The 27,249-nt window shown below is 31.9% G+C and overlaps 1 protein-coding gene across 1 annotated transcript in view; it reads right to left on the minus strand.

Moving 5' to 3' along the window:
- trh (trachealess) overlaps nucleotides 1-27,249 on the minus strand; it is a 131,881-nt gene that overhangs the window by 26,938 nt on the left and 77,694 nt on the right. The gene's annotated exons all lie outside the window — the stretch shown is intronic.

Genomic DNA, 27,249 nt, shown 5'->3' on the forward strand with positions numbered 1-27,249 from the left:
TTTTTTGTTAAAGACCTTTAATGATTTTTGTATATTTTTTTTCTAAGGGTCATTTAACTTTTAAAGGAACTTTCACTTGTTGTTTTATTTTGATTTTCACTTATGTTTTGTTGTTGGCATTATTTTGGAGGACAATAACTCTTTATGGTGGTTTACACTCACGCAAAAATTTCAATTTCAAAATTTTTTTGTTTTTTGTTTGGCTTATCCTTTGTTTTGTTTTATTTATATTTGGAAAATTTTTTTGTTTGTTTTAGGAGGGTGTTCACGTTTGAAGGTTAGTGGCAAAAACCTCGATTAAACTTATCAAAATTCAAATTACACTGCTGCCAATCGAACGTGTTACGTTTAGAATTAGCCACAAAACCAAAAAAAAAAAACTATATATAAAAATATTGCACGAAAAAGTTCACACGCGTCCAGTTTTCAAAACCAACCAACGTACATACAAAATAATCATCATCATGCAGACAGTTGGACAGACTTTATGACACACACACGAACGGGCTAAAACAGCCTCCTCACGTTAAACGCGTTTACGTTACGTTACGTATACAATACGAAAAAAAAAATTAAATTTAAATGGTTTTGGCACGTAATAGACGTTATTGAACTAAAGTCCAGCATCCGATTGATGTTGACGAAGAAGACGACGACGATGATGATGATGACGAGGAAACAGACACAATTACACTATTGATGCAGTTGTATGTATAAAAGCTCTCACTCATTCACACGCTCGCACACTGCAACACCATCAACACACACACAAAGCCAATTGTTATAATGGAGCAGGGGGCGGCAATTATGTTGCTCCAAAACTGAACAAAAAATTATAAAAATTCAACACGAATCTTCTTCCTTGGTTTGTGTGTAGAGCGTTTGATGTTGTTACTGTTTTTTTTTTTTTTAATTTTTTTGTTGTTATTTTATTTCGGTTTGTTAAGATGCTAAGCGTAGTACAAGCGTACGTCCGTTGTTGGCAACGAGTACGTGCAGAATAATTCGAGAAGCCCACGTTCACGTCACAAACAAAACAAAAACCAAAGTGGAATTGAAGATGTCTCAAAAAATACACAATAATAATAATAAAAACAACAATCACATACACATGTTGTGTAGTTGTTGCTGGCAGTAGTAAACAGAACTGACATACACAGCGTATACGTACGACAAACGTTTCACACAAACACGAAATAATCTTAACAGTTAACACACACACACTCGCACACAAACCTTAACTCGCACTCACTCACGCACAATTTTTTGGGGTGACATTGTTGACTCGGCATGCACAACACGAACAGTTACAGAAACGACAAAAAAACAAAAAATAGTAAAATAAACGGAAAAACAACAACAACATGAACATGAACAAAAATCTCACAATAGGCTGTAGCAGGAGTAAACGACCAACGAACGTGCAACTTCTTTTTAACTCACTACAAAATCTACACAGGCACACACACTCTCTTACACAATTTTGAGTGGTACGAGTACATAAGTAAAAACAATAACAACAACAACAACAACAGAACTAATAATGTTGTTTTTGTCAGGATTCTTTTCTTACCCATTTCATATCCATATATCTATCCCCACAGTTATAAACGTGAGAGTGTATGTGTGCCTGCACCTGACTTGGCATTTGGTCATGTACTTGTCGCACCAGTAGCATTTTAAGCAGTCTCACGCTCGCACATTACTCTTTAGACGTGAGTGTATACAAAAAGTCACTACTCTGCTACTCACCATATTACCAACCAACACACTCTTAGCTGTTTTCTTATTTACAAACGAAGACCCACAAAATAATTTACTCTATTTTTTCGTCGTTTTTTCTTCTATTTACTTTATACTCAGAGAATTTTTCTGTTCGTATGTTTAAGTCGTCGTTTCTATTGTAATCGCTTGTAAAAAAAGGGCCCCAAATATGGCACTAAACTACATTTTAGGGACATTTTCACAGCATAAATGCGTGTTTGGAAAAATAATTGAATATTCTTTATTTTATTTAACACGTAAATTTAGGAAAAATTATACGAGTTGTGTCTAAAAATAATAATAAATAGATAGTCAGTCGTATTGGTAATTTTAAAACTGACCTAGAGTTATATTGTAGGTTTTCAAATAATGTTAGTTAGGACAGTTTGTATGCGTAAAATGTATTTCAAGGTTGTATTTGAATTTTAAGAACAGTTGGTGGTATTGAATGTTAGTAAATAGTTACTGATTGAATAAATGTTAAAAGCAGGGAAATGGAGTCATGCAAAAAAAATTATTTTTTTTTCTTTACGCCCACGTGCATATGGTATTCATCCTTTTCTTGGTTCGATTCTTTAGTGCATAATTTAGCATATTTTGCCATTAGAACATATTTTTTTATTATTATTTTTAACAGCATATTTTGACTTTTTATAGCATATTTTGCATTTTTCTAATTTTATATATCGATGGCTTAATATAAAAAAGGCGTAACTCGATTTTTTGTTACTTTACACTAGAAGGAAAAAACTTAATAAAATCCATAAAATTTTAGACACAAAAAAAGGTTTAATGGAATTTTTAATAAGAAAAGACATCACATTTTATTTCCCATTTAAAATTATTTTTATTTTAATGAAGCTATTTAATATAACCTTTTTTTAATTGATATTTTTCAAAAAAAAAAAAAAAAAATAGTTACGCCTTTTATATATTAAGCCATCGATATATTTTCTTAATTTTTTTTTACCACACATTTGTTTTCATAAATTTTTTTCAACAAAAAAATAAAAATATATTTAGGTGACCGGTAATGAACACCCGAATATTGCTTCTTTATTGAATCTACCCAAATATATTTTATACCCTCCATGAAAACAGATGGGGGGTATATTGATTTTGTCATTCCGTTTGTAACTTATCGAAATATTGGCTGCAGAACCAAAAAGTATATAAATCCTGGGTTCTCTTAAGATTCTAAAACGATCTATCTATATCTTTCTGTTGAAAACACGATAGGGCCCAATCGAAAGTAGCTAGTTGGCTGAAATTTTCCACAAATACTCTTGGTTAATAAGGTTTTATATTGAAAATTATCAATTTCGGTCCTCGGAATACTGTTTGATCATGCGGTAATCCTGATAACATTTTTAAGTACATACTCTGAAATTATATAGTCCCCATACAAGGCCCCCTCAGAAAATTACTTGAACATTCATAATTGTTTTATAATAATTAATATCGTGATAGCATTGGACATAAATAAGTTTCATATGAACCTAAATCTTTCTTTCGATCCAACTTTTGTGACGATTGGTCCATAATTTACCCTACCCCTCCATATAACGCCTATATCAAAAAAATATTTTATTGTCTCATATTGATGGTGGGTACACAAGATTCGGCACAGCCGAATATAACACTCTTACTTCTACATATTCAGCCCAATTATGAATAAAAAATTACCCTGGAGTTTGTTCCCCGGGAGTTTCTATAGGGAATAGGAAAAATGGGAAAAGGGAAAAAAGGAATTTTTATTCATAATTGTCTTAATATGTAAAAAATCGCTATGGAATAACAGATTTTATTGCTTGAATTTGAAATCCAGCTATCTTGTGAAAAACTAATCATCTACAAATTTCTAAATAATTCAATAGTTCTTTAAAAATAATTTATTGGATGCATGACTTAAAAATACAAACATTTGTACAATATAAATTTATTAAAAGTATTGGCCATTGCTAGAATCAGTTGTTTTCGATACAGGTACACTGTTATGGCCAGATTTCAGCACCTCATAATAGATAGCACTCTTTTAGTCCCACCAAATCCAGAGCATCACCTTCGATTTGGCTGGTTGGCAGGGCTTCACGTACGATCCATTTTTCATGGCAAGTAATGATACGCAAAAATGATTTTGGTACCCAATTTCCCTGCTTTTGGATAAATCCTGTTTTTGTTGAGTTTGACAACAATCTTCATGGAGTAATGCCTCCAATTCTTGGTTTTCAAGCTTTTTTGGCTGGCCTGGGCGATCTTTGTCTTCTTATGTATGTATGTATTTTAACCACAGAGTGACGCTAAAAAACGTGAGCTTTCTTAATTTATGCAATTCCAAGGAGATCGATGTTCTACATGTCTTTCGAAAAAATATTGTTCCCGAATTGACCAGTCTCTGTGAAAAGTTATACTTGATATACAATAGCAAAAATTACACCGCAAACGTAATAGAGGACAACTGAGGTTTGACAACTCACTGCACAGAATTTAACAAATGGACCAGAACAAACATAGATGCCGTTTTTGGAATAGCAACATTAATACTGGACTTTAGGAGAGCGCTAAAATTTTCTGTCAGAAAGGCAGCAGGATAAACTGAAAGTAGTGAATCGTTTGTTTCCAGAGCCGAAACAAATACAGAACTACAAACATATCAAGTTCTAAAAGTCACTCATCGCAATGGAATACAAATCTAACCTCTATCGACCAAACTTGATAAATGCGTCTTTCAGAAAATGGTGATCAGAGACACATGTAAAGTTTTACGCAAACATTCGTGGGAGCTCTGTCATTTTTGTTGATAGCGCGACGGCACCTATGTCACTTAAATCCTATACTGCGAATTCTACAGACTGTATGTCTATCTGACATTATAGTGTGAAGGCAGAAGAAAATAAGATCAATGTTATCGGCTTATTGGGCGATCGGTAAGCATGCAAGATGACTTGGACAGCAGCGGCAACAGTTTTTGCCGCAGATACCTGGACCGTGGAGAGAAATAATCAGTTTTTCACCTCCTTTATAAATGTTCGGTTCTTTATTTGTTAAGATAAAGATTTCTGAAATATCTAAACAAACCAGCCGATATTCGAAATCCATCCAGAAAAACGATACCATTTAAACAGTCTTCTGTTCAAAATTAAGATACAAGCTTAGATTAAACAAAACTCCGTCAAGTAAAAAGGAAACTTGGCTGATGTCAGTGTCAACGTGTCATTGGGCGATCAGTAAACATGAAAGCTTACTTGGATTTGCTGTCTATATCGGTTGGATCTATTACTACATTAGCATTATTTTTATATTGCCTTAATTTCAATGATCTCCCAGACCAGCCAAAAAAGTTTGAAGACCAAAAATTGGAGGCATTACTCCATAAAGATTGTTGTAAAACTCAACAACAGCTTGCAAAATCATTGGAAACTATTCAATCAGCAATTTCAAAAAGTTTTCGAGCCGAGAGATCTTGAACAACGATCTTGTATGACCGAAATGAGGCTTAAGCGCTATAAAAGAAAATCATTTTTGCACCGAATCATTACTTGCGATGGAAAATGCAATAACCAGCCGAGTTAATGCTCTATTATGAGTTACTGAACTGACCATCACAGGGAACCTGTACCGAACATTAGCTGAAAAACGCCCATAATATCCGCCAGACATGAAACTGTAATATTCCATCATGACAGCACTCGGCCACATGTTGCAATATATGTACATATATTTAATCCTTTAATTCCCAGTGGAACATGTTGCAATACCTGGTAAAAAGTATTTAGAATGAAGCGGTTGGGAAGCAGAACGCTCTGGGATAAGCTTCTCTTTGGGAACAGAGTATATGATATTCGTTCATGGCCTCAAAATTTGAGCAGTTCCTTTGGCTCGAAATTCATATGTTGCCAGAAAGACGGGAAAAGTTCATAGCTAGCAATGGCCAATACTAAAAAGCTAAAAAATTAAAAAAAATCACATTTTTAAGTCATGGAACCAATATTTAAAAAGTAGTAAACATTTTAGTATTTTCATAAATACTACATTCCTCTTCAGTTTTCTGAGTAGGAATTAATCAATTTGACGACAAAAATAAAAAAATCTGTGAAACATTGTATTTTCTGAAAAAATTTTCCAATTCCTTTCAATGGTGAATTTTTATGAAAACTTTGCAGTGGTTGCAATAAAGACAACATGGATTACTATTATATTATTAATGCCTTTCTATTGTAATCTGACCAGCAATTGATTACGATTTTTGGATCTTTTTTGATAATTTTTATGAACTTCCTTGACATTTGTGCTAGTTACCGGTAAATAACAGAACATGTTGTGCCCCTGGTGGCAAGAGTGCCAATCCTTGATTTTAAGTAATTTCCTTCGGTTTATTTACCAACAAAACATCACATGATTATATTCAAATGAAAGGTCAGATTTTGTACAGATGTATTGTATACATAGTTCTAAAAACTTTACGGAATGATAAAGAATTGATTACAAGTCCAAATATAAAAAATCCTTGAAACCTAAAAAATGGTTCACAAGATAATCTTTTGTTACAGATTTGTAATCATTATACCAAAGTTTATTAGAAAATATAATTTGCAACAGCCGGGATATTTTTGATAACAATTCAGAAATTATAATTACATATAACGCTTTAGAAGTTACTATCTCTTCAACTTTTCTAACAAATAACAAATTTACTTTCTATCAAATCTAAACAAACATTTTTACAAGACCTTTCAAACGAAGACTACTACACCAACTCAAGCATGAATAAAATGGGTAAAATTTTGCCCCATATATCATTTTTGCACTCAAATTATTACCACACACTTTGCTCACTAAGAAAGAAATTCGCTCAGTTTCGCTCTCTCCAGCAACCATTTATAATATATTGTTGCGTACGCAAATGGGCGGGACGTGACTGTTAAAAGTCGATTTTTTGTGTGTTCCTTTTGCTATTGTTTTTGTTTCCAACTGTCGTCTGTCTAGCTTAAAGGCACACAAAATAGCAAAAACAATAATATGGAACAATTCGCACGAATCGGAATCGACGTAGCACGCATACATAATGAGTGGTACGTACTTGTTGTTAAGGGAATGTTTGGTTGGGGGTCCTCAAAAAACAGAACAGAAATATTCTCACAGTTTGTGTATATGGATGTATGTACAACAGGATATGCTCGTTCAGAGTTGTAATCGTGTGTATGTCTGTCTGTTTGAATAGTAAAAAACAGAAAACCAAAAAAAACTTTTTGGAAATTACTCTCAGACTGTTGCTTTTCGGTATTTGCTTCCTCATTGTTGCTGCTGCTGATGAAGTAGACAAAAAAAAACAAACGAAAAATATAAGGAGGAAAATACAAAAGAAAAAATGAAAAAAACTTCGGTAATTTAAAATGTACGTGCGAATGGCTGGCTGTTGGTATTTGTATCTATGTTTGTACAATGTAATATCTGTGTGTTTTTGAAGAAAATAATGGTGAAACAAGTTTCATTGCACTACTCGTATTATAACACACACACATTCATTCATTCATATAAATAAACACAGCTACTCAAACTTATATAGCTGTATTATGCACTCTTGCTGTCTCTCTCTATCTTACCACGCCCGTATCTGCATGTTTGTTGTTGATATTTTGTATGCCTAATGTAGCTTTGTAGTTGTAGCTTTTGTATATACAAAAGACACATACTCTTGTGCTCTGCTTGCTGCCATACACACGCACACACAGTCACGCTCTCTCAATTAGTCGATGTCTTTTTTCTACATTTGGGAATTTTATAGCCAGCGCTCACTTTCATTGCATACAGCTGTCTTTGTCTAATGGTTGTCTAAACCGTTATAAATGGAAAAAAGGGGAATACGAATTTGGGAGTATGTGTTGTTTGTGTACATATTTGTTTTTATTTATCTTTTGTTGTTGTTGTTCTCAGTTTGTTTTTTTTTCGTGTATTGGTATGTGACCGAAATTTCAATTACCAATCGTAGTTGAATTTTTCTTTATGTGTATGGGAGAGTGAGATGATGATGACTCCATCCATTGTATATAAAGTCGTTGTTTGTGTGTGTGTGTTTTACAGGTACATAATCCATGATTTAATTTGGGCGTCTCATTTTGTTGTTTTTGCTGCTGCCGTTTTGTTTTTGTGTGGGGAGGGGGGATTTTGGGGAGCGTGGGAGTTATATGTAGTTATTATTCCTTAGCTGGAACCTTTATTTAATGTACACGTCCTCCTCATTCAGACACTCGTATAGGGTAAATTCATTTCAAAATAAATCTTGTAGGAGGGCAGATTAAGAAGGTTTTTGATAAAAGTTAATAGGATTTTACATTATTTTGGGTTAATTTATTATTATTTTGTTAGAAAGTTTCCTTTAGGTTTTTTAAATTTCAAAATTTCTGGAAACCTTTTCCTTGAAACAACATCTTTTTCCAACGAGACATTTCATTAGGTTTGAAAATAGGAAATAATACTTAATTTGAAATTAGGAGCTGTTTGTAAGGAATTCGGTGTATGATAAACCCATTTGTAAAGCTAGAGATCTTTTATGGCTTCTAAACGTTGATAAGTTCTTTACTTCATTTCGTTTGAGGAAGACCTGCACGAAGAAACACAATTTTAAGACTGTTTATCGCACTTTGGATTCTGAAATGGAAGATTCGGTGTATAAGACCCCCTTATGTATCGATAGAGATCTTTTGTGGCTTCTAAACGTTGATAAGTTCTTCGCTTCGCCTTACCTATCATCTCATTTGAGGAAGATCTACACGAAGAAACACAATTTTAAGACTGTTTATCGAATTTTGAATTCTGAAATGGAAGATTCGGTGTATAAGAACCCCTTTTGTATCGATAGAGATCTTTTGTGGCTTCTAAACGGTGATCAGTTCTTCGCTTCGCCTTACCTATCATCTCATTTGAGGTAGATCTACACCAAGAAACACAATTTTAAAAATATCGGATTTTGGATTCTGAAATGAGGCTCAACTTGAGATTGAACTGGCACTATCAAAAGAACAACGATCTAAGGTTTCAAATGATTTAGATTCATATAAAATTGGAACTATTAATTTGGACTATAGAAATATCTTTGATTGAAACTTATCTAGTAAGTCAAACCGGGAATGTGAAAATAAACTTAACTAGTGTAACGACTGAATCTGGGACTTAGATAGAACAATTATTGAAGCTTTACTGGGTGAATCAAAATAACTTCGATTGAAGCTAGGACCAACTATGACTAAGAAATAAGCAATGATTGAAGCTTAACATGGACCAAGAAAAGTTCATTATTTAACAGAGAAAAAAGCTATTGATGAAGCTTAACTTGGATTAAGGAAATACCAATGATTCAAGTTTAACTTTGTTGATAAAAATAACTTCGATTGAACCTGAAATTTCACTATACAAAGAGTAGCGACTGAAGCCCAACTGGGACTAAAAAATGAATAATGACTGAAGCATAACATGGATTAAGGAAAGGCCAATAGTTAACAGAGACTTTCATAATATCAACAATTGAAGTTCAGCTGTCAGTAATTAAAGAACTTCTATTAATAGTAAACTGGAACTAATTAAAGAACTTGAAACATATCCAGTACTAATTTAAGAACTACGATTGAAGCCACTACTATATTGAAGATAGAAGAAACTTAACTAGAATGATATAAAGAGCTCGGATTAAAGCTAGATTAGACGGTAGTGTGCTGGACTATCAATATGAGGGTTGCGAGTTCGATTCCCGCCAGAGACTCTGGGTGAATCTGCAGACAAGCAAAACACTTCGCGGTTAAAAAAATGTGAAGATTGAAGTGATAATGAAAAGACAAATGATTGAAGCTTAGCTGAGACTTGGAAAATAATAACGATTGAAGCTTAACCGAGGCTATAAACAACTATTATTGAAGCTTAACTGGGAACAAGGGATTAAAACTGAACTACAACTATGCAGCTTAACTGGCAGTATTTAGAAAATCTGATTGGTACTAATTTTTGAACTTTATCTTTGATTGAAGTAAATTGCGACTATAAAAACAGTAAAGATTGAAGTTTAACTCGGCCTATGGATGCAACTTAACTGGAACTAAGAAAATGACAATGATTGACGCTTAACTGGGACTAAGAAAACAGCAATTACTGATGCTTAGCAGATACCATAAACTGACTCAAGCTTAACTGGAATGAAATAAAGAACTGGAATTAATGCTTAACTGGGACTATGAAAGAACCAACGATTGAATCTAAATTAATTTAATGTTTAATGATTAACAACGAAGTTTAACCGGAATAGTAAAAATGTCAACTAGAACTACGATTGAAGCTTATTGATTTAAGCATCACTGAGCAATTAAAAATATAAACAATCTATCTTCACTTGGACTATAAAGAACTACGATTGATGCTAAACTGGGACTTTATAAAGAACTACAATTGAAGATTGGACAATATCAAAGTTTAACTGGCCCCATAAATAACTACGATCAATGCTAAATTGGGACTAAACTTAACCTGGAAACTTAACTTAAACTTAATCTGGAAACTTAAACTTAACCTGGAACTATAAAAACAATCTGTGAAAGAACTTAAGAACTATAATTAAATATAAACTGCACTGATTTAAGAAATGCGGCGATCGAAAAAAGGACTATATAAAGATCTGGGAAGTAATCGAACTTTAAACGGAACTAGGAACTTGCTTGCTTTTGACTCTGTTGTTCTATAAATTCGTCTTCGATTTCTTCAATGTTTCTTTTTAAATTTACCCTCGTATATTGTATATACTATATACGTGTTCATATGTATGTGAGCTTATGTGGGTGTGTTTGCTTTTTAAGAAAGGTTTAATTTCATTTTTATGTGGAATTTTAATTTCGAAAGTTTTCTGTTTTAAGTTTTATATATTTGTTTCTCTTCATTTTGGTATACTTGCCATGACAGACATTACTTTTCAATTAAGTTTTTTTTTTTGTTTTCATAAATAACTTTACCAAATAAATTTTAGATTTGCATACAATATGTTTTAGTTATACTAAATAGTTTTCAAAAATAATTTTTGTGCTCATAAATTTACACCAAGTGTTTATTATGGGAAGCTTAAAAGAAGGTCTAAAAAGAAAGTATTTATAATTCAATTTGAAGTTCGTTAAGGGCTTTTGTATGCAGTTAACAAATATTGTTACCTTTCGTTTTATAAAATGAGGGCCATAGATTTCTTATAACTCGAAATTTTCATTAAATATTTTCATGGAAACATACATGAATGTTGAGGAACTTTAATGATCTTTTCCAACTATAAATAAAGATGATTTATTGCATGTGAAATACAGAGTTGAGTGTGAGTATTAAAACTGATGATCACATAAAAACATTCTAAGATGGTCATGAGATAACTGTGGATAGCTTAAACCACAGTTAATGTTCCATATCATGAGCCGTGCGAGCTTGAAAACTACTCATATAATGTGATCCCTAAGATAAGTTATTACCGACGAAAATTGCAGAATATTTGATTCCATTAAACATCTAGGAAATATTCTGATCTACCTCATTACTCTCACCAAAGCGGCTAATTAATAAATTTTATCTTTTCAAAAAGATAACTCACGCATCTCCCGCAAAAGACTATTTTCCGTCGGTAAGTAATTTGTTGGGCTGGTAGTAGATTGGCTCTAAATGATCAAATTTCCAAAATATATGACATTTACCGTCACTGTTATAAAGATCTGAAATGTTGATATCTGAGTTCTCATGAGTGGAATATTATGAAATTGATGGAATGGAATTGTCTGAATGTTTAAATACCATTTAATTAATCATTTTCTGGATCAAATGATGAGCAACTCTTATGGAAAGAAAAATCCAATGATTAAATCTTAACGCGGACTATATGTAGTATAACAATTGAAGTTAAACTGGGACGATATAAAGTCTTACAATTACAAAACTTAACTGTAACTTTGAAATCGTTAATCGTTAAAGCTTAACTGAAACAAGAAAAATATCAACGATAAAGTTAAACTAGATATACGATTGAAGCTTAACTGGGATTAAAAAAATACGAATGATTTAAGATCAATTTAGACTTTGAAATTCACAGCGATTCAGATTAGCTGGGCCTATAAAGGAGTTTGAAGCGGACAAATACTAACTCCTGCGGCATAGTGTAATGAGTGGAAAAGTTTATGGAAAGCTAGTTTTACACTATCTGAGTTCACATCTGAGATCGTATTTTTGCAATCAAAATTCTTTATACACCATCGATCTAGATCAGTGTTTTCCATACCTTTTTATGCGATGTCAATAATTTTTCGTTTCAAAATCATTCGTGACCCTCAAATATAAAAAAAACATTTTCAAAAATGATTTTACAGATCTGAAAAACTGTATTATCTTCTTCGAAACTAACTCTATGAATATTGGTGGTGTAAATAGCCATTATTAAAAAGAGTTCGTTAACATATGTATATGTTAATAATAAGAATATATTGTTACGTTTTAACCTTTTCAAAACGTGGGTTATTTCCTTTAAATAAACCGGATACTTTTGATTGCAAATAAAAGTTTGAAAATTGTAACAACTCTTTATTTATTTAAAATGTACAACAACATAATTAAATAGTCACTCAGTGTTTTTTTATACACGTTTATAAATTCGCAGAAATACAGACAAACTTTATAATTTACACGAATTCACTTGAAAATACATCACACTTTAAGGCACTCAGTTGATGTTTATTCTAATAGCGTCTCTGATAAACTGACTAACGACTGCAACCTCTGCCACTATTTATTGCACTCTAGATTGTTCTTTAACTGCCAAAGCCATCTCTGGTGAACTTTCTACAATGTTCTTTAACTGTCAAAGCTCGTATATTCGAATTCGAATATACGAGTCGCAGCAAACATTCAGTGTTGCCATACTTACACGATCAATGATCAACTCAAAGCTTTTATTTAATGTTAATAATGCCCACAGATATGTTACAGTTTGAGAGGCACTGCTTTCAAATAGCATTATGCAACTTTAAATCAGCCGTTAAAATCGTTATATTTGAATTCAAGTACAATTTCGTAACAATATATTCTTTAACCATTGAATTTTTAGAATGCAAAAAAACTTTATCGCGAACCGAAAATGAAAGCCCATTTTGGACCTTTTAGTCGGTGTATAGGAGAAATTGAGTTGTATTACACTGTATGTATGTGTCCTTCCAGAAATGCTTATCAATTTTTGATCGATTGTCAGTGGATCGTACATGTCATTACAGTGATCTGTTGATCTATTCCCGCACTTCTCGTATGTGGAATAAAATCGCTGCATATATATTTTCTGTCATGTATTATATGGAAATTCTAGTTCAACAAAAATGTTTTATTTCTGTTTTCACTAATTGTAAATAATTTTGTAAATAAGATTTTTATAAATATAAAGAAAATAAAAAAAAAATATTTTTTTCAGTTTTTGCAAAAAAATTTGCCATTAAATAATTCTTTATGTATTTGAATGTAATATAATCACAATGTATATGAAATTATTGTTCCTACGAGATATAAACGAAATAAATAAGTTAAAAAATGTTAGAGTCATTTCAAATACCCCGGATCATTAACATATTTTTTGGAAATATTATCTTACATAAAAATGAAATGGTCCATGTATGTAATGGCATCACTTGAGAACGGCTGGAGCGATTTGGCTGATTTTTTTTTATTCAATTCGAAATTTTCAGAAGATGGTTTGTAAAGAAAAAAATTCAAAAATTCCGGGTAAAATTCGGAAATTTTTTTTGGAGTCCAGTCAACTGTAATAAAAAAAGCCCCCTAAAGTGTGCAGTACAAATTTAGATATTTTATTTGCAAATAAATAAGAACAGGCAGGTGTATGGGGGTTGGAGAAACTTGAAGAACTAACATTAGTAAATAGCTACCGGGCGAAGCCGGGGCGGTCAACTAGTATTGTAATAAAACCATGTTTTTATTTTAAATATATCTGTAATTATGTACTCGAATGTGAGTTTTTGTCTTCATTTTTTATATTATTAGGTATGTCTTTTATTCTTTACGGCATTTTCAAAACTGAATACATTTTTTGAACATTTTGTTAAACAAATTCTAAAATTTTTAAGATATCTCTTTAGGATTTCTTTTGGATATATCAGGAAATAAAAATAAGAACAAATTAGATCAATATATCTCATAGTCTAGACGTACTCACGATTTTAATGTTGCGCATTTTGGGAAAAAGCTGTATTTTGCAACAGTTTGTTGAATGAGTTAAATCTCTTTACTGATAGATATCAGTAAAGAGATTTGACATAAAATCTTTTCAGTATATTATAGTACAGATAATAGAAAATATATTCCGATAGTTTTATTAAAATCGGGCAAACATTGACCTTTGACCTACACGGTTAAAGGGTTAATTTAACCGTGTAGGTCAAAGGTCAATGTTTACAATATTTAGGATTTCTCATGGTGAAATATTTTATATTTTTCTGTAGCTTTTATGCAATTAAAGAAAAATATATTCTGAAGTCCGATATTTATAATAACACAGAAATAATTGAAATTAACCTTTAAACGCACTTGGACCAAAATGATCCACTAAGGTTAATAAACTGAAAGTAAACTAACCATCAATTTGAATTTATCGATTTCAATATGTTCTTGTTTCTAAAACCATACTGTCTCCTTTTTATACAGAAAGTTCTCATACACATGTATGCTGCCTGATTTTGAATGAACTGTACAATCTACACGCAGAGAAAAAATATAGTTGGGCATGGTTACTGTAACCATTTCAATATTGTTACAAGTTTTTTAACTATATTATGGTCACAGTTACCATTTACATGATTGTGGTAACCATAATATGGTTAATTTACGATTCACATGATTGTAGCAACCATATATATGGTTACAGTAAACAAATATATGTTTGTGGTTACTGTGACTATAATATAGTTAAAAATCTTGTAACACTATTTAAATGGTTACAGTATCCATGCCCAATTATATTTTTTCTCTGCGTGTAGGTGATTGAGAATTTAAATTTAAATTGTTATTTAAAACTGGTAATTGCTGGTAATTGCCTATAAACAAATTTAGATAAATGGAAGAATAAATTGCCCTTCATTGATTTTAATTCAATATAAGAATTAGGATTCGAATAAAAATTATTCGAATAATCGAATAAAAACAATGTTTTTATATGAAAGAATAAAAGTTTTCAATGTAGAATAAAAAATTATTCGATCAATAATTGTCGAATAATCGAATACTCGAATAAATTTATTTTTGAGCTAAAATTTACAAAAATATACCAAAGACACAAAAAAAAAAAAGAAAAAATACTGGTTTAATTTTATAATATTTCTGAACAAATTCAGACTCAAAATTAAAATGTTTTGGTAATAACTTTGAATGTTAAATTCACACACTTTAGGTCTTATTCATAATAAATGGTTGAAATTATAAATATGGAAATTTTGTTAATAAACCTTTTATAAATTTTAAATTTGGGGGTTTATGTATAAATTCATTCTAACTAGAGAGAGAATTTTTGTAATTGTGATAATGACAAAGATTCTGATTTTCTATGAGTTGCAAAAATCGTATTCAATATTTTTGAACTTCTTAGATTAAATCTAATTTAAAGTTCAAATCAAAACCTCGTTACTTTCAAAAAAACTGTTTAACTTCATAAAAATAAACACTCTAGTTGCTAAAGACATGAAACCTGTCAGTCACTTCTCTACTTGTCTTGGACAAATTAACAACTGTAACAAACAAATAAATAAATTTTCATCAAACTTAAAAAATGTTGGCAACATGTTGCAATAAACTGTTACACACAAAATTTGTCAACATAAATTTGTTGATATTTTTTGGACAAATATTCAATACAAAAACTATTGGATTTAAGCCAAAGTTGCAAAACAAATTAGGTCAGTTTTTACAAAACATTTTGTTTCTTTTTATAATTTAAAACAATTCTAAATGAAATACATACAATAAATTAATTTAAATAAAATAGAAAATCAACAAAAAATCCTGCTATGAATCATATTAAGGGAAAACCCCCTATGTGTACGGAGATACTAAGGGACGTGATCAAAACGACAAGACCAGAAGACAATCATCACATACAAATTTTCAATGTCGTCGTTGGCCATCGTGTTACTGGTAACAATGCAGACAGATAGAGCCGACATAGTAACACGTCACTGCACGCAATTGAAAACATAGAATTTTAAAAAGGAAATGAAATGAAATCAATGACTGAATACGATAACAATTTTGCCAAACCAATGAGTTGCTTTTTTTTTTATTATTTTCAAGCAGACATTGTTGTAGTCATATGACGAACGCATATTAAGACGCACAAAATATGACCAAAAAAGCTATAGCATACTGTTGGGGGGAGGAGGCAGAGGACGCAGACAACCACAGCGGTACAATGAACGTGGTCAGGAATCGAAAAAAGCATCAGTTAAAGACAACACGTCCAAATATTGTCTGTTCACAAATACCACTCTCGTACTACCAAAACAACCAACCAACCAACCACTTTTGCTAATAACTAACACTAACAAACAAACACTTACACACACATCGATATGTAGCCACATACACACTCTCACGTACTGTTTGTAAGTCAGTCTTATTTAAAAATATTTTCAGGCATGAAAACTATTACAATTGTATCTTTAGGGGCCAAGGGGGTTTGTTTTTTTTTGGACTCACGTAAACCGTAACGCCACTCGCTCGCTCACAAACAAACAAACATGTTTACATTCAAAACATTTTTAGACATCCACTAGACGGATTCATAATAATCAACTCCTACCAATTTATTTATTGACAGACTGTTTTTTTTTTGTTTCTTTCTTTAAACTAAGTTAAAATATAAAACAAAAATGTGTAACCTGGACAAAAACAAAGCAAAAATATTATTCGCTGAAAATTTTTTGTGTTTTGTAGGTCGGAAAACAATAAAAAGTATTAACAACTTAAATAGTTTAGCACGTAGTTATGGCGGTAGTCCATACTAGTACAGTGGGTTAACTAGTATTTTGGTTTGAAACATTTTGAAGAAGTTATTAACTCACAAGATTTGGTTTACACGCACTAGTCCGATGACGTGTGAAAATATAATTTAACAACTGTGGCAAAAGTTTCACATTTATCAATGAATTTTCAAGGTCTCCAATGCCTCCAATTCATGGTCTTCAAACATGTTGGGCTGGCCTGGGCGATCCTTCTCTTACGTGTCAAATTCACCACTTCTAAACATCTCTCGATTCGAGAAATTTTTCATATGAAAGCTCAAATAACTAAAAGTTTTAGTAACTTTATAAAAAAAGTGTTTAATCGAAAAAAGGAGCTCGATCTGTGATCACTCATATTTCTAAACAAATTTCGATTTTCAATATGTAAAAACTCAAAAATCTAAATTCCTTAATAATTTTGTAAATACGCGTTTTATCGAAAAAAGGAGCTCGATCTGTGATCCATATTTCTAACCAAAAATTGATTTTTCATATGAAATAACTTAAAAATCGAAAATCCTTAATAAATTTGTAAATACGCTTTTAATCGAAAAAAGGAGCTCGATCTGTGATCACTCATATTTCTAACCAAAATTCGATTTTTCATAAGAAAAAACTCAAAAATCTAAAATCCTTAATAATTTTGTAAATACTCGTTTAATCGAAAAAAGGAGCTCGATCTGAGATCACTCATATGTCGTATAAAAAATCGATTTTTCATATGAAAAAAATCCTTAATAATTTTGTAAATAATCGTTTAATCGAAAAAAGGAGCTCGATCTGTGATCACTCATATTTCGTATAAATAATTGATTTTTCATATGAAAAAACTCAAAAATCTAAAATCCTTAATAACTTTGTAAATACGCGTTTAATTAGAAAAAGAAGCCGATCTGTGATCACTCATATTTCTAACCAAAAATCGATTTTTCATTTGAAAAAACTCAAAAATCGAAAATCCTTAATAATTTTGTAAATAAGCGTTTCATCGAAAAAAGGAGCTCGATCTGAGATCACTCATATGTCGTATAAAAAATCGATTTTTCATATGAAAAAACTCAAAAATCCAAAAACCTTTATAATTTTGTAAATACGCGTTTAATCGAAAAAAGGAGCTCGATCTGTGATCACTCATATTTCTAATCAAAAATCGATTTTTCTTATGAAAAAACTCAAAAATCTACAATCCTTAATAACTTTGTAAATAAGCGTTTAATGGAAAAAAGGAGCTCGATCTGTGATCACTCATATTTCTAACCAAAAATCGATTTTTCTTATGAAAAAACTCAAAAATCTAAAATCCTTAATAACTTTGTAAATACGCGTTTAATCGAAAAATGGAGCTCGATCAATGATCACTCATATTTCTAACCAAAAATCGATTTTTCATGAAAAAACTCAAAAATCTAAAATCTTTTTTAATTTTGTAAATACGCGTTTAATCGAAAAAAGGAGCTCGATCTGTGATCACACTTATTTCTAACCAAAATTCAATTTTCATATGAAAAAACTCAAAAATCTAAAATCCTTAATAATTTTGTAAATACGCGTTTAATCGAAAAAAGGAGCTCGATCTGTGATCACTCATATTTTTAACCAAAAATCGATTTTTTATATGAAAAACTCAAAAATCTAAAAACCTTAATAACTTTGTAAATACGCGTTTAATCGAAAAAAGGAGCTCGATCTGTGATCACTCATATTTCTAACCAAAATTCGATTTTTCATATGAAAAAACTCAAAAATCTAAAAACCTTAATAACTTTGTAAATACGCGTTTAATCGAAAAAAGGAGCTCGATCTGTGATCACTCATATTTTTAACCAAAAATCGATTTTTCATATGAAAAAACTCAAAAATCTAAAATCCTTAATAACTTTGTAAATAAGCGTTTAATCGAAAAAAGGAGCTCGATCTGTGATCACTCATATTTCTAACCAAAAACCGATTTTTCATATGAATAAACTCAAAAATCTAAAATCCTTAATAATTTTGTAAATACGCGTTTAATCGAAAAAAGGAGATCGATCTGTGATCACTCATATTTCTAACCAAAATTCGATTTTTCATATGAAAAAACTTAAAAATCTAAAATCCTTAATAATTTTGTAAATACGCGTTTAATCGAAAAAAGGAGCTCGATCTGTGATCACTCATATTTGTAACCAAAATTCGATTTTTCATATGAAAAAACTCGAAAATCTAAAATCCTTAATAACTTTGTAAATTAGCTTTAAATCGAAAAAAGGAACACGATCTGTGATCACTCATATTTCTAACCAAAATTCGATTTTTAATATGTAAAAACTCAAAAATCTAAAATCCTTAATAACTTTGTAAATACACGTTTAATCGAAAAAAGGAGCTCGATCTGTGATCACTCATATTTCTAACTAAAAATGTTTTTTTCATATGTAAAAACTCAAAAATCTAAAATCCTTAAGAACTTTGTAAATAAGCGTTTAATCGAAAAAAGGAGATCGATCTGTGATCACTCATATTTCTAACTAAAAATTTTGTTTTCATATGTAAAAACTCAAAAATCTAAAATCCTTAATAACTTTGTAAATACGCGTTTAATCGAAAAATGGAGCTCGATCAATGATCACTCATATTTCTAACCAAAAATCGATTTTTCATATGAAAAACTCAAAAATCTAAAATACTTAATAATTTTGTAAATACGCGTTTAATCGAAAAAAGGAGCTCGATCTGTGATCACTCATATTTCTAACCAAAATTCGATTTTTCATTTGAAAAAACTCAAAAATCTAAAATCCTTAATAACTTTGTAAATACGCGTTTAATTGGAAAAAGAAGTTCGATCTGTGATCACTCATATTTCTAACCAAAAATCGCTTTTTCATATGACAAACTCAAAAATCTAAAATCCTTAATAACTTTGTAAATACCCGTTTAATCGAAAAGAGGAGCTCGATCTGTGATCACTCATATATCCAACCAAAAATCGATTTTTCATATGACAAAACTAAAAAATCTAAAATCCTTAATAACTTTGTAAATACGCGTTTAATCGAAAAAAGGAGCTCGATCTGTGATCACTCATATTTCGTACTCAAAAAATCTTCAATTTGGTATCGTGATGGCTAAAATCCTTCATATTCCAGGATTTGTTTTAGTGCCGTGATCTGTCACAGAGTGTTTAAAAAGGTTATAATCCCAATCGAGGAACCAATACTAGGACCAGGCTCCCTACCCTGTATAGATTTTCTCTTACTGCTAAAAAAATAAGTACAAATTTCGATCATTTTTTATACCACCTAAAACCACTGTTGTTGTGGGGTATTAGGAAGGGAGTCACTGTCGCGCATAAAGATAATCGATTGGCACGAACAATTTAACGACGTGAACTCCTTATTTGTATTAAATATAGAAGATGGTTTTTGAATACGAACAATACAAAAACCAAACATATGAACATTCATACCTACTTTTTTTTGTTTTCTTTTACAACTGGAGGTGGCGCTTGCAAATTCATGCGTGTGTTATTTGAAGTTTTTCCATTTTGGATTTAGCGCAAAAATACAGAAACAAAAAAAGAAAACCCGTTGAAATGAAAACACACACACATCCACATGCGAAAGTGTCCATGAAGCGTCGTGTCGTCGTAACATTACCTGAATTCCAAACGTGCATTTATGTGCCAACATGATGACAGACAGACAGACAAAAGTCATAGCAATCATCATACGCCAGCCAAATCGATTCACTCACACAAATCACATCCCACAGTAACACAGAGACGGATGAAATTTTTGTTCCAAATTTAAACATTTGTTTTATAATCACTCGTATGTACATGCGAGCGTAGACATGAACATGAATTTCATGAATGAAATGAATAATGGAATATGAAACAAAGAAAAAAAATAGAAATAAAAACTGTAAACAAGTGGCGCTTCTAAACGTGCAATGGCAACACTTCAATCAAAATCAGTCAGTTGGTCTCACGAAATTTACTCGCTCTCATACGGACAACAATTTAAACAAAACATCACGTCCAAAGCGTTCTTGAACTACAGTTGTAAGCGTTGTGGTCTATATATTTTTTTGATGTATTCATTTGAATCCATGTATTTGTGTGTGGTGAATTTAGAAGATCCTTGCGTATTCATCACATATGAGCGCGTACAAAATGTCTTACGGCCACCACCTTTTGCCCAGTTAGCAAGCAGCAACATCAGTTAAATACATTCGTTTAGCAAACTCACACCATCATGCTCGTTGTATCATCCATAAAGAAAACTCGAAGCAATCTAATACATACTAATAAACTGAGCCACTCACGCAATAGCGACAGCATCAGCATCATCATCGTCATATTTATAGGAGGGAAGTCTTAGAAGAGCTTTAACATTTAAGAGATAGCCCGACAGTTTTATTCAAGTTGTTTTTTGTTTATAAATATTATCTGTCAGATTGTTTGTAAAATTTCCTGATATTTGGGCTGGAGCCTTCTGACATCCTATACCAAGTCATGAATTAACCCTCTAACCGGCCAATTTTATTTCGAGGTAAAATAATATACCAGGTTATTGTTTGAAAAAAAAAACTTTGGAATAAAAACAAACAAAAGACAAGTGCACGTTCTTGTTTATCACAATAAGTAAATTGTTTATCTCTTTACACATATTTACCGTTATAACGGGAAAAATAACCAAATAAAGCAACATTACATACATTTAACATACCCGCCTAAAGGCAGTCTTGCCGGTTAGAGGGTTAAGGATCCTAAGAATGTGTTCTTGGAAGCACCAATTTCACTTCTAACATCATTTGTCCTATGAACGGCTTTTCGTTCACCATTACGGCCAAAGCACAGCTATTTTTCATGAGTCTTCGGACATTCTTGAGTCTTTGACTCAAGCATCCAAAGGATGTAATCTACGAACCATGAATTTCACTTCTCTCAACATTTGTTATCTGTGCTATGATTTGATCACCATTATGCCAGAAGCCAACTCAGTAGCATATATTTTTTATGTTAAAGGCTCAGGATCCTTGTTTATATTTCTGCATCAGACCGGAGCTCTGGTGTTAATTTCGTTTTTCTTTTGGTTCTACTCGTTCCAATTCTAGTGAAGTTCTCAAAATCCATGATGTGTTTGAAAGCGGCTGTTTCATTGATTCTAACATAAGGCAGAGGAAAAAACTGTCTTGTTGATAGTGCCCAAATCTCCTAGACTTAAATGAGAACTCTCGCGAAGTCCATAAACATAAGAGCCATGAGAGCTTTAGAAGCTACTACATTTTTGGTTAAATTGTATGCTCCTAGGATAGATCAAATCTATCATGAAACCGATGTGCTAAACATATACATTTTATATAATAGATGTGTTCCGGAAGCCAATTATCCTGAAATTAGCTTTACCATCTCTCAAATCTGTAGGATTTACTTGGATGGATAAGTTTTTATTAATGAAGTCTGAGTTGACCATCTCTCAAATGCAGAGAACTTAAACCTTCATGAGACCGATTTGAAGTGAATGGGAATGTAGCTATGCTAAATAATATTATTGAGTCGGTTAACCTTCTCCTGGATTTGAAAGATTTTAATCTTCATGAGACCGATGTGAAGGGCATAGTAATGAACACTCTTTAAGCCATATGCTGGGCATACTCCTTTTAACCTCCAAATTGCGTAAAAAGAGTGAGTAATAAGAATGAGGAAGTTTAAAAAATAAGTAACCGAAGGGGAATTTTTTCGTCTCCCAGATCATAACACTGTCTTTCAGACTAAGTTCATGGGACTGGTAGTAATTATACATTGGTTAAAGATGATTGATAACATAAGTACAACTCAAATTTTTACGGATAGTCAAACGGTTATCGAAATCCTTATGATCTATATTCTTAAATCTCGGATTATTTTACATTTACTTCAATTGCGAAAATCTTAATATAATATGGTATCCAAGACATCCTGGCATTAATGGTAGAATTCCACAGTCGGCAGAACGATATCTTATGGGGAAACCAAACCTAAAGACATCGAAACCCTTAGGAACGATAGTCTTAAATCTCGATTGATTTACTCTTACTTCAATCGTGAAAATCTTAAGATAATATTGGATCCAAAGAATCCTTGCATTATTGGAATCATGTATCTATAGCGTAAATCTGCTTAAAATTTTACATATTGACTTAAGAAAGCAGCAATAGATGAGCATATTAGAAACTGACAGAATTCTACATTCATCCTATGGGGAAATACAAATCTAAAGACAGTCGTCATAAGGACATCCTATGGTGAAGCCCAAAGACAGCAATGGTGATTCTGAAACTAAATAGACCAACACTTAGAAGACTATTTTGTGTGTTAGCTGGACATACAGAGTTGAATGGTCAGAGAACGAAACGCTGGAAGAGTATCTGTCCTGCATTTAGTTGAATTAGAGACGGAAACTTTCATATAAATATGCTACAATTGGAATCAAATAGGAAATCGTTAAGAATTGAGGGGACTCTACACAACATACGGATTCACCACAACACCCCTGAGCCCACAGAACATTTATAAGGCCGAACGGATCAAACGTAATAATGGGATAACTTCCGTGATGCTTAACCGCAATCATGATGATTTTTTGTACGTCACAACACGATAAGAGAGAAAGGCAGATCCCCAAATAGCCAAACATATTGTTACGAAATTGTACTTGAATTCAAATATAACGATTTTGAATTCAAATATAACGGCTGATTTAAAGTTGCATAATGCTTTCAAACAGCAGTGCCTCTCAAACTGTAACATATCTGTGGGCATTATTAACATTGAATAAAAGCTTTGAGTTGATCATTGATCGTAGATATGGCAACGCTGAATGTTTGCTGCGAATATATTCGAATTCGAATATACGAGCTTTGACAGTTAAAGAACATTGTAGAAAGTTCACCAGAGATATAGTGTGTATTTGAAAGCTCTAGAATAGACGAGCTTTGACAGTTAAAGAACAATCTAGAGTGCAGATGGCAGTGTTATAAATAGTGGCAGAGGTTGCAGTCGTGAGTTAGTTTATCAGAGACGCTATTCGAATAAACATGAACTGAGTGCCTTAAAGTGTGCTGCAGTTTCCAGCGAACTCTTGTACATTATAAAGTGTGTCTGTATTTCCGCGAATTTATAAACGTGTATGAAAAGCACTAAGCGACTATTTAATTCTGTTGTTGTACATTTTAAATAAATAAATAAAGAGTTGTTACAATTTTTAAACTACTAAACGGCTTTTATTTGCAATCAAAAGTATCCGGTTTATTTAATGGAAATAAACCAACGTTTTGAAAAGGTTAAAGCGTAACAATATCATGGATAGATGGAATAGCTTTCCACCAATATTCTACAGATTAAAAACCCTGCTACAGTTTTATTCTACAGATTCTAGAGAGTATAACAAGAATGGATGTCCAAAATAATATATCGACCTTACGAACAAAGTTGGTGATTGTTTGTTTGTGATTAAAAAGTTTCGTAACTCGTCGGAATATCCGTGATACAATAATGTAATCGATTGAAATATTGTATCACATCACTGTGAGATGTTCGTAACTTCTGGATAAAGTTGGATATCGGATTGGCAACCGTTAGCAACTTATTTGATAGGACACTTACTGGCGATAGTCTTTATCCTACAATATCTCACAAAGTTTATTTTACTGAAAAACGTTGTATAGATCCAACAGCATCAATTATTTTCTGGTTTCAATACAGGTAGGATTTGCTTTCTTTCCCAGCCGCTTTATATCAGTTTCTTAAGTCCAGGGGAACACCCTTGACCTTTTGACACCTTGGTCATAGATTATCGAAGAATTTATTCAATTATATCAGAAGAACACTGAGCTCGTGAGCTGACACAGTCCTAATTTATCGTCAGTTTGGAATGACTTTTCGGATTTATCGACGGCGCATATGGATTTGAAGAGCTTCAATAGAACTGCAAATTAGAATCTCAAGCAAGATATAATAAAACTTTCTAACTTCATATCACTTTGGAAACCTTGGAAAAACAATTCTTGAAACTTGGAACTCTTAATTTTGTGGATAAAAAAATTAAACAAATTAATGTTGAAGAAACTATTTTGAGCTAAAAGAAGGTTAACATTTATGACCGATAAAGTCCAATTTCGGGAGGACATTTGTATGGGGGCTATGTGAAATAATGGACCGATTTCAGCCAGTTTCAACAGGCTTGGTCCTTGAGCCGAAAAAATAATATGTACCAAATTTCATCGAAATCTCTTCAAAATTGCGACCTGTACTTTGCGCACAAGGTTTACATTGACAGCAAGTCAGCCGACCAGACGGACGGACGGACGGACATCGTTTAATCGACTCAGAAAGTGATTCTAAGTCGATCGGTATACTTTAAGGTGGATGTTAGACTAATATTTTTGGGCGTTACAAACATCTGCACAAACGCATTATACCCTCCGCACTATGGCGATGTAGGGTATAAAAACTTAGCTTTGATTTGGTATTCTTTAAAGCAATTTTTTGCTTTTCAAAAACATAAGTGAATATTACACATAGTTCAAAACGTATGTGTGTCGTATGTTTTATAATATTTACACGATTTTGTGGATGGTTCTTGCTTTGAGTTCATTTCGTTTAAACTAGAACTATTAGCTACTGCTATAACTGCACTATATTCTGTCATAATTTCATCGCATGGATCTTCAATATCGTCATCGAAATCTTCATCAGTATCTTTGAAATCAACATCATTTTCAATTGACTACATCAAATCAGATATTTCTTAATCACTCAATCATAAAAGCTTAATTTTTAAAACAATTTTTATAACTTATTAGTAAAGAAGACTAAACTAAATGACGGTGTTTCCAAAAACCACAATTTGGTGACACATGTTCAGTCACAAATCAAATTAGTAAACAAACTGTATTGTTTTAAATTTGAATTTTCACAAAAATCACAAATATTTTTTTTGTATTTTTTCACTAAAATTCAGATTGAACCTGTTATTTCTGCCAAACTAATTTATTGAGCGCGTCCAAACTGCTACCGGTTGATGTAAACAAATCAGATTTTACAATAAATTGCATTTTTTGAAGACCTTCTATAGACGGTCTTAGGTGTTAAAGGGTTAAAAATAAAAAAGGTTGCCCTAAAATATTGATTTTTCTACAACTTTCAAAGGACTTTTTAGCCTGAGTTCGTATAATGATTCAACATACATAGAAACATACATACATGCCATATTGCTGTTAATAATAATAATAATGTGGTATGTGATGCAATGCTGAATGTGTTACCAATCCATTTGTCCAACCATTTATTGAATAACAACAAAACTCATACACTACACCACTAAGCACAGATCCATACATCCAACGTCCATCCATCCATCCATTTCGTCTAAACCAAAACAAAACTAAACATCCGTCGCTTCGTCCAGCTAGTTAGTCAACCACTATTTATTCACTCATTTGTCCATTAAACACGTTCGACCATCACGTGCTTCTGTCTTGTACGAGAGATCCATTTTAACTAATACTCGTTGTACTCATACTCACACTCATGCTTGTTTTGCGTTTGGTTTCTTTGATTTTTTTGTGAACATACTTAAATATATATATTTTTAATACATATATTTTTAATAAATTGTCTATATATATTTGTATTTATGCCTTATTTTATTTCCCACTTACACATACGGATAATTTTGTGAGAGAGTGTAGGAAGTATCTAAAACGGCATTGTGGAAAATATGAATACACCACCTATCCAAATGATTCAATGTTACACACAAAAAGTATTACTTTCAAATGGAATAGAATTGTTTCAATGTGCAGTGCTCGCTTATGGCAGTTTACTCAATTCTATGGAAATTTTCGCAAAATCTTAAAAAGGGTATAGATTTCATAGTCATATTTTGCCATTATGCCTCCCATCATCATCATCATCGCCATCATACAAATTGTTTTCAACTGGAATTCCTTCGCCTAGTCCAGAAATTCCATAAATAAAAATGAAAAAGTTTTTGCTTTTCTTTCTGGTTTTCTGGGAAGTTTTCAATATAAATGAATACGTTGTGTAATGTTTAAAAGAATTTGTGATATTTTCGCATTGGATTAAAATGTTTGTTTCATGTATTCGCTGTGCGACTTTGAATGTTGTGTTTTTTAAGCATTTTGTAAATTTTTTTTTTTTAATAATTATTGGGTGTATGACTTAAAAATGTGGGATTTTTGATTTCCTTTCTGTTTTTCTGGGATGTTTTCAATATAAATGAATACGTTGAATAATGTTTAAAAGAGTTTTAGATATTTTCGGATTGGATTAAAATGTTTGTTTCTTGTACTTGTTGTGCGGCTTTAAATGTTGTGGTTTTTAAGCATTTTGAAAATATTTGTTCAATAATTATGACCTTTTCCCATCTTTCTGGCAACATAT

Source organism: Calliphora vicina, chromosome 3, assembly GCF_958450345.1.
Source record: "Calliphora vicina chromosome 3, idCalVici1.1, whole genome shotgun sequence".
In the NCBI taxonomy this organism is placed as follows: Eukaryota; Metazoa; Arthropoda; class Insecta; order Diptera; family Calliphoridae; genus Calliphora; species Calliphora vicina.